The sequence below is a fragment of the Tupaia chinensis genome, unplaced genomic scaffold, assembly GCF_000334495.1.
Source record: "Tupaia chinensis unplaced genomic scaffold, TupChi_1.0 Scaffold144105_1, whole genome shotgun sequence".
Taxonomy (NCBI): Eukaryota; Metazoa; Chordata; class Mammalia; order Scandentia; family Tupaiidae; genus Tupaia; species Tupaia belangeri.
In genome coordinates, this window is record NW_006203959.1 from 297,168 (window position 1) to 305,925 (window position 8,758).

At 37.3% G+C, this 8,758-nt stretch overlaps 2 pseudogenes; one reads left to right on the forward strand and one right to left on the reverse strand.

Moving 5' to 3' along the window:
- The first annotated feature begins 1,897 nt into the window (after positions 1–1,897).
- LOC102483080 (nibrin-like) lies at positions 1,898–4,919 on the forward strand (annotated as a pseudogene).
- Positions 4,920–7,465: 2,546 nt separating this feature from the next.
- LOC102483493 (cytoskeleton-associated protein 2-like) overlaps positions 7,466–8,758 on the reverse strand; it is a 33,931-nt pseudogene continuing 32,638 nt past the window's right edge.

Genomic DNA, 8,758 nt, shown 5'->3' on the forward strand with positions numbered 1-8,758 from the left:
TCCCTCCCTCTTCACGCTATCCAACTACTGGCCCAGCTGGACCTCGTGAGCCCCTCCTGGCCATTCCTTTGTCTCATGGAACTTCCCTGTGGCTGGACTATTCCAGATGTATGCCTCACACCTCTCCCACAATTAACATCACAAGACTAGAGACACTAAACCTCAGACACTAAAACTCGAACATATCTTGATGATGCTATTGATTAAGCTGTTCGGGTATTGAAATCCCTAAATGATGTATGCCTTTACTTGATTTATGCATGTTTTGTTCTTGGATGATAAGAGCCTGTATTCGCTGATTACTTGGACCATCCTCCACCTGGCCATTAGGGGAGCTTCCCTAGTAAGTAAATTCATATCTTTCTCTGCTGGACCTCTGAGTGTTTTCTTTGGAATTGGTAAAAATTGTATTCAGGTACCCCCAGGTTTGGGGGCTCCTGAAACAATGTGACATACACATATTGGGTCATAAGAAAATTCATGACGCAATTTGTATAGAAAAACAAAAATACGTCATGGTCCAATAATTAAAATATATAAAGGGGAAAAAAGAGAAAAGAGAGCAGAAGAAATATTTGAAGAAATAATGAATGATAAATTTCCAAAGTTAGTTTAGAAACACCAAATATCATATATCCAGTAAGCTCAGTTGATGCCAAGTATAGCAATGCCAAAAAGGCTACATCATGGCATGTCATATTCAAACTGCACAATAGGAAAGACAATGAGAAAATCTTTAAGGAAGTGTGGAAAAAAATAAAATCTTAATACTAGGAACAAGAATAAGAATTCTGCGAACTTTTGTCAGTAACCATCCAAGCAAAAACAGTGTAGTAGAAAGTTGTATTGTCAAAAGCTGAAACAAAACAAATCATCAACCTTGGATCATTAGATACATAGGAAAATTACTCTTTAAAAGTGCAAAATAAAGAATTCATAATACTATAACAGACATTAAAAATACCTTTGATAAGGGACAGCAATAGATGTGACCTGTAGTTCAGCAATAAGAGAACCAGATTCCACCTGGCTGACTGCAGTTCAAATCCCAGCCGCAGCAGCTTGAAAACCATGCTGGATACATGTGCACGCATGCCCAAAATCCTGACAGGAAAAAAGAATTGAAGGAAAGAAAACGGCTTGTTGGCATGACCATGCTCCTTGAAGGTATTCTCTCTCTTCCTGGTGAAGGCACATATCCTCTGGCAATAAAGAAATATAAATTCTAAAAGATGCAAACTAGGGAAACAGCAGTTAGCGTAATGGCTATGTTGCTGGACTCCCACGGAGTCGACCGCGGTTCGCGTCCTGGACCCAGTGGCTTAAAACTCACGCCGGGCGTGTGTGCGTGCGTGCCCAAGATCCCGAGAGGAGAATGGAGGAGAAGGGATTGTGGCGTGACCACCCCCCCTGGGGGGTGATTTCTCGCTTTCTGTCTCTATGTCTCTCTCTCTCTGTCTGGCGAGCACACGCGCCCTATAGCAAAAATCTCTCTCTCAAAAAAAAAGGTGCAAACTAAATACTTTATTTTTCAGACAAAGTAAAGTTGAATTATTACCAACAGAACTGCCCTGCAAGGAATAGAAAAAAATATTTATAAAGAAGGAAAATTATGTGGTTAGAAATTTGGATTTTCATAAAGAAAGAATATCAGGGAAGGAACAAATGAGTGTAAGATATTGGGTTATCTTGATAGCCATGACATATTTTTGCATAGAAAAACAGACTTTTCCAATGACCCAATAAAATATTTTCTAATTATTAATTGATCTAAAGGCAGCTGCTTGTTTAAAATAATAATTATGATATATCAGATGATTATAGAACATGAATAAGTGAAATGAATGACAGTAATATAAAAAGGGACAAGTTGACATGGTGCTATGGATCCGGACCCATGTGGAAGCTTCTTCCTGCTGTGGAACCAGTCAGGGGAAAATCATATGACTATTGACTGTTGTCAAGTACATTGCTGGAAGGAAAAACTGCCATTATAATTGAAGATGATAACTCAGTCAGTCAAAATCATGATGTATCAATTGCTAACTTTTCTGTAACCTACCTAAGTAGAATACGAGCCCTTGGTTGTAGGTTCTCCTTGTTTAGATGTCTCTGGGAAAACTGCTTTAAGTAAAGCCATATTGCAACTTGGAGGACTTACTATAAATAACTGCACTGAAGAATGTACTCACTTCATCATGATATCAGTTAAAATTACCAAAAAAACCCACACCAATATTTGCATTCTTTTGTGGATGTTCAATTGTGAAACCAGAATATTTTACTGAATTTGTCAAAGTAGTTCAGTCTAAGAAACAGTCTACAAAAATTGAAAGTTTTTACTCACCTATAGATGAATTGAATATTGGAAATAAAAGTGCTGACCTGTCAGGACAACAGGAAAGAAAACAAATTTCCAAAGGGAAAATATCTATGTTTTTAAATGCCAAACAGCATAAGAAATTGGGTTCCACAGTTGTTTTTGGAGGTGGAGAAACTAGGCTGATAACAGAAGAAGATGAAGAAAATGATAGTTTCTTTTCAGTTCCTGGAACTTGCCTTGTTGATGTAGGAATAACACATTCACAGATCTTAATTCCTGACTCTCAGAAAAAGAAAATGGGTTCATTTTATTATTGGTATGCTCCAAAGGTGGGATATTAAACCTATTCCTGAAGCAGAAATTGGATTGGCAGTTATTTTCTTTTTTTTTTTTAAGATTTCTTTGTTTTAATTTTATTTATTGTCACTGTTCTTCAAGTTTGATCAGAGACAGACAGACAGAGAAAAAGGGAGATTGAGAAAGCAAGCCGCCAGGTCCGTAACTTGAACTGCAGTCGGCCATGTGAGAGTCCAGCATCTCAACCACCACACTACCTGCCGGCTCCTTGGCAGTTATTTTCATGACTACAGAAAATTACTGTGATTCTCAGGGCTAGCCTAATTCAGGATTAAAGACAACAATTCCAGGGCCAAGACTTTCATTAGGGTTGTCAATCAATGAAAAACTAATGCCATGTGTTCCCCTGAATACTACCACATACACAGCTGACACAGAATCAGAGCAAGCAGATACATGTATGGATTTGGGTGAAAGATCAAATAAAAATCTTCAGAATAGAACAAAAATTCAGAATGTTTTCATAAGAAACATCCACTAAAGAAAATCCCTCCTCCCCACAAAAAAGTTCTAATTATTAGCAATGGTATTAAATAGTATGGTTACAATGAAAATCCCAAACTATCAGCTTTCCCCAACAAAATTCTCTGGTGTTAGTGAAAGTAGAGATTGAGCTTCTCAACATCAGCAGACCGACTCCATCAAAATCAACTTTCAGCTAGCTATGAAGAAAAGGGAAAAAAGGGAAAGAGATGAAGAAAATCAAGAAATAGCTTCATCTAAATCAGCAAGAACGAGATATCTTGTTCTTTTTTAGAACAAACACAGCCTGCTACACCCTTAATGTGGAAAAATAAAGAGCAGTATCTATCTCGGAATTAATCCATGGATGAAAAAATCAGACAGCTTATTTATATACAGATTTCAAATACAGTATGAAAAATCCTGCCAATCTCTTTGCACAGAAAATCTAACATTGGAAAAAAAAATTGATGTTTGGGGCATTGAAGATGAGTTATTGGAACAGTTATTCAAGTGCTCCAAACCAGAGTTAGAAATTGAAGTGAAACTTCAAAAACAAGAGGAAGATGTTAAAATGAAAGTTATTTGCTGAGAATAATGTGTATAGTGATTCCTCTGTCTTGACTGATATGCACTGTACTCACAATGGGAAAAACCATGTTGTACACTGTAAAGACGTACAGTGATTAGGACCAGCAGATGGCATAATGGATGCACTGCTGGACACCCACATAGTTGACTGCCGTTTGAGTCCCAGACGTGGCAACTTAAAACTCATGCTAGGCACGTGTGCGTGCATGCCCAAAATCTCAAGAGGAGAATAGAGGAGAAGGGACTGTGGCATAGCCATACCCCTGAGGGGTGATTTATTTCTTTCTGTCTGTCTCTCTGTCTCTTCAGCAAGTGCACACACTCTATAGCAAAAATCTCTCTAAAATGCCACAAAAAGAGATGTACAGTGATTAAATGTAATATATATATATATATATATAAGGAGAGAGAGAGGAAGATATTAATATTAGGAAAAGAGCAAGGATGGATATAGAAAAAAATAACATTTTTTAGACCAGCAGTTAGCATAATGGCTATGTTGCTGGATTCCCATGTATTCGGGCCACGGCTCAAGTCTTGGACCTGGTGGCTTAGACTCACATCGGGCGCGTGTGTGTCCATGCCCATGATCCCGAGAGGAGAATGGAGAAGGGATTGTGACATGGCCATCCCCATGATTTCTCACTTTTTGTTTCTCTGTCTCTGTCTTTCTGGAGAGCGCACACGCCCTATAGCAAAGACCTCTCCAAAAAAAAAAAAAAAAAAAAAAGAAACAAATAACATTTTTAATGATAAAGCGGTACCATAAAACAATACAATATCTGCATAAATGAAATTGGAAATAAATTTGAGCTCAACAAAGAGTCAATATGGTTAACCAAAGAATGTTACAACAATAACATACTTCATGTTGATATTGAGGTGTTTCCAAGAAAGGTATTACTGACTGAGCTTAGATCATTGGTGGTTGATAACTACCAAAAGTAAATTTGGTATAAATAATGATTATGGTCAATTTAAGAATTTCAAGAAATTAAAAAAAGTTACATGTCCTAGAGCAGAAAAACTTCCACACATCATTGGAGGATCAGATCCAATAGTACATTATACTCAAAAGAATACAGAACTGGAAGAGTAGTTAAGGCAGGAAATAGAGGCGCAAAATCATCATGCAAAAGAAGAGTCTCTTGCTGATGAGCTCTTAAGATATAATACCAATGTATAAAGGACAAAGTAACTGAAGATTTTAAAAAGGAGCAAGAGCCATGGAAAAACAATTATAGCAAAACTTTAGGATAACTGGTATACATGAATATAATGCATAGAAAATATTTAAGTTATAAATACTTTATAGCCTAAATTTTTTAAATAAAATGAACAAAAACTTTTTAAAAAAGTGACTGGTATACTCAGATATAACTTATCTACTGTATATGTAAAGTGGAATAGTATTATTTGTAAGTGAGCTTAAGTTAGTTAAAGATTTATATGTAACCTCAGGACAATCTCTTAAATTTTTAAGGTATAATTAATTGATACACTCAGAGGAAAAATAAATTGGTTTTATATAAAATGTTTAATTAAAACCATAGCAGGGGACTGAATGGTGTAAAAGTAAAATGTGAGGTTGACTTACATGGGTACATTCTGGGTTCATGTCTGGATACTTCCCTGAGTACACCAGGCACACATGTGCCTTGCTAGGCCAAGGCTAGATACATTGTGGTATGAGGGCCCTGTTGAGAATTTTTTCTCTCTCTTTCTTATCCATGGAAGAAATAAATAAATAACTCTAATAAAACAATAGAAGGCAGAAGAAGAATCCTTTTATAATGAATGGGAAATAAGTACAAACTTGGCTAATGTAAAGCCTCTTATAACGAATGGGAAATAAGTACAAACTTGGCTAATGTATACATTTTTCAATAGTCAAAGGGAGACAAAGAGAGAGACACAGAGGGAGAAAGTAACTTCCAATGGGTCACAGCCATGCTGCAATTCCTTGTCCTCCATTTCTCCTTCCTGTAAGGATTTTGAGCAAACACACACATGTGCCCAGTGTGTTTTTCAAGCCCCTGGGATTAGAATTCCAACTACAGTCAGCCATGTGAGATCTGGATCCCTTAACCACTAGGCTACAGGGCTGGCCTCAAACATGGTTAATATTAATCCAAATATATATATAAAAAAACACTTTAAATATGAGTGCTCTATAAACATTTATCAAAATACAGAGATTGTCAGAGTGGATTTAAAACAAGGGAATGGCATACAAAAGATAGTTTTATTTTTCAGGAAAGAAAAGATTTAATGGATTTTGTTTTAGATAATACTTCAGTATTATGACAATAAAAACATATTGACTAGGTTTTTCTATGCATTATATTTACATAATGACTCTGATTTTACCTTTCCAAGAGCAGTTGTCCAGGAGGAAGAAAAAGCAGCTTGTAATAGTCTCTGGGGCCCACACTGTCTTCTCAGGCCAGCTGTCCCCTAACAGAGCAAAGAACCAAAGAAGGAGAAATTTTTTTCCCACCCCTAGTTCTTTATGATTTAACTTGAAGTGTCTCTGAATAGCAAGTATGAAATTAGTTTGGGTATAAAAAGCTGAATGACCACCCCAATTTAGGATTGTGTTTCATTCTAGGAGACCTGGCAACAGACTGGGTTAAGAATTACCCCTTTAGGATCAGCAGACGGCAGAATTTGGTAGTTGCTGGACTCCCATGTAATCAACCATGATTCATGTCCTGGACCTGGTGGCTTAAAACTCATGTCAGTGCTGGAGTCCCACATAATTGATCACAGTTTGAGTCCCAGACCTGGTAGCTTAAAACTCACACCCAGCTACATGTGCATCTGTGCCTGCAAGAGGAGAGTGGAGGAGAAGGGATTGTGATGTGGCTATCCTCCCTAGGGAGTGATTTCTCACTTTCTGTCTCTCCAGTAAGCACATGCACCCTATACCTAAAATCTCTTTCAAAAACAAAATCAAAGACAGAAACAAAAACCACTGTGTGCATGTGCATGTGTGCCCAAAGTCCCTAAAGAAAAATGGAGGAGAAGGGATTGCGGCATGACCATCTCCCCTGGAGGGTGATTTCTCACTTTCTGTCTCTCTCTGTCTCTCTGGTGAGCACATGCACCCTATGGCAAAAATTTCTTTTTCTCTCCCCCACAAAAAGAATTAACCCTTATCTACAAGAATGCTGTGATGAAGTCAAAGATCAACATAACTAGTGTAAGCTCCTCTGTAAAATGAAGGGACTTGTTAAGGCCATCTGCTATGTCCCATTCAGCCTGGCAAGCTAGTTTCAAAGCTCACATCTTCCACAGCATAAAGACTTGCCCTCTCTGCAAAGGTGGAGGCAGAAAGGAAGGTCCATAATATTGTGAGACCGGCCTTCTGCTGAAAAAAACAAACAAACAAACAAACAAACAAAAAAACTATTCTGGGATTAAAGCAGATTAATGAACTGCAACTTGTTGTTTTAAACATACTTACAGGATATATACTGAATAGTTTGAAATTTATGTGTGCTATGACAAACTACAGTCTTAAACACATAAACCAAATACATTACAGGAGGATATAAAATTTGAGAGTAAGTCCAGTGAATTACTTCCTAAACCCTGAGACCCTAATCTGCATCCATAATACTTCTCCATGATATCTGTTTTTTGAGGTTATCCGCACAAAGGCATTTATTGTCTAACAGAGGCTCTGAAACATTTTTTTAAAGCATCAAGAAATTATGATTCAAGGATTTAAAACCCTAATATTACAGACAAAGCCTCATTTATATGAAATATGAAACACTCTGTTTCTTCTAGTTCTAATAGCTCATCAAGAGATCCAACTACTAAATCGTGCTCCTGCAGCATTTCTGGGTACCAGGACACTGCTTGCTTAATCCTTGCTGAATGCCACACAGGAGTGATGAGCTTCATATCTTGCATTTCTGACATTCCACTTAATATTGACATACAGGTGATTTGTAATTTGAAACAAGAATGATGATGCGGATCTGTCAGGTTATCTGTGGTACAGCTAAAACCTGTCCCCTCTCTTTCAAAGAAAGAGTTATTTCAGGGGGACAAGAGAAATGAAGATATTCTACTGATAATTCAGCCTCCAGCAAACAAGCTAGCATGACAGGAGAGTTGAGGTCTTCCTTCAGAAGAAGATTCTTCATGGCTCCTGTGAACTAGTTATCTCAGGATACAAGAGAAATAAAGATTTTCTACTGATAATTCAGCCTCCAGCAAACTAGCTAGTGTGTGATGACAACAGAACGGCAAAGAGATTCCAGATCACCTCTTTCAATTTGCTCCTGAACACTCAGATTGAACTTCAAGAATTAGAAAGAAACACACCATCCATCAGATGACAAGAAATCAACACAGGACCACAAGAAATATGGGAAAGCAAGAAAATACCTCTCTTCAAAGGGAAAAGAATAATTCCTCTTCATCCACAGGCAGTTCAATGCAAATCATGAAAATGTCTGATAAAGAATTTAGAATATTCAAAATGGCAAAGCTAACAGAGATGGAAGAGAAGAGAGACAATGAACTGCTAAAGAGAAAGGAGAAAGAAGTACGTCCAGGAGGTGAGATCTAAAAGAGGAATTACACGCTTTACAAAAGAGTCAAATGGAACTGTTAGAAATGAAGTCTAGAATACAGGAAGTCAGAATCTCCCTTGAAAGTATTAAAAGCAGACTAGATCATTACAGAAAATAGAATATAGATGTAGAAGAGAAAAATGCAGGCCTAGAAAAATCCACCACGAAGACTGAGAAAATGGCACAAAAATTTGAGAATAATATACAAAAAGCACTAGATACCATCAAATGTCCAAACATCCGGATAATTGGCATTCCAGAAGATGAAGAGACCCATAAGGGCATTGATGTATTCCATGAAATCTTACAAGAAAACATTCCAAACCTAGAGAGGCAGTCAAAGATCCAGTCCCAAGAAATACAAAGGACCCCAAATAGAATCAACCCAAGAAGATCTTCTCCAAGACACATTATAGCCAGGTTGACCAAAACC